This window comes from Cynara cardunculus (genome assembly GCF_001531365.2).
Source record: "Cynara cardunculus var. scolymus isolate 2C chromosome LG 9, CcrdV1, whole genome shotgun sequence".
NCBI lineage: Eukaryota > Viridiplantae > Streptophyta > Magnoliopsida > Asterales > Asteraceae > Cynara > Cynara cardunculus.
Genome location: NC_037536.1, coordinates 12,131,516 through 12,132,582, shown reverse-complemented (window position 1 = coordinate 12,132,582; position 1,067 = coordinate 12,131,516). Strand labels below are relative to the sequence as shown.

Here is a 1,067-nt window from a genome sequence, read left to right as displayed (position 1 = left end):
AATCTAAGGTTGAATAAACCGACGAGCAAGTTTTTGGCGCCGCTGCCGGGGATAGCACGTTAAAGTTTTTCTTTTAAAGTAAAGTTCATAAAAGCTAATTTTTCTACCACCTGCTACTATTATGGAGAACATCATTCATATTGCAGATTCTCGGGATAGAGGAATCATGGACTATGYTATTCCTGTTTTTAGTCAATTAAATTCAGGAATAGTAAGGCCACACATTAAGGAAACTCACTTTGAGCTCACACCTGTCATGTTTCAGATGTTGCAGACTAATGGCCAGTTCAGTGGTTTGCCATCTGAAGACCCTCATTTACATTTAAAATCTTTAACATAAATAACTGATTGTTTTCTTATCCCTGGAGTGTCTGATGATACCTTAAGGCTGAAGTTATTTCCATTTTCTCTTAAGGATAGAGTAAAATTATGGTTTAACTCTTTACAACCAAATTCCATAATCTCTTGGAATAATATTGTAAATAAATTTTTGAAAAAATATTTTCCTTCCAACAGGAACGCTGAATCCAGAAATGAAATATGTTTGTTTAGACAAATGGATAATAAAGCAATACCTGATGCTTGGGAAAGGTACAAGGAGTTGTTGAGAAAATGCCCTTACCATGACATTCCTTATTGTATCCAGCTAGAGACGTTTTACAATGGTTTAACAACTGTTGCTAARCAAATGCTTGATGCTAGTGCAGGAGGAGCTTTCACAACTWGTACTTATAATGATGGGTATGACATGCTTGAGAAAATTTCAAATAATAATGGATATTGGGCTGATCCACATGCATTAATACAGAATAATACAGTTGGGATATATGAAACAGACGCATATAATGCATTTACAACACAACTCAATATTTATTTTCTTTTTTAAATTTATATTTCATTCAAAAAATAAAAATATTATCTTTTTCTAAAAACCACATAAAACCGTATTATACCGACAGAGAAAAAGAATAAAACGAAACATTAATATTAAGATATTTCGCTGCATTGCATGAGTACCCTTCTAGTCTTTATAAAATTTATAATATTAAACCAAAAATAAATTATTT

At 32.0% G+C, this 1,067-nt stretch overlaps 1 non-coding gene across 1 annotated transcript; it reads right to left on the bottom strand.

The window, feature by feature from the left end:
- Positions 1 to 523: 523 nt before the first annotated feature.
- Positions 524 to 630, bottom strand: LOC112518776. The gene has a single exon (XR_003069848.1). It is a non-coding gene; the product is annotated as a small nucleolar RNA R71 (small nucleolar RNA).
- Positions 631 to 1,067: the final 437 nt, after the last annotated feature.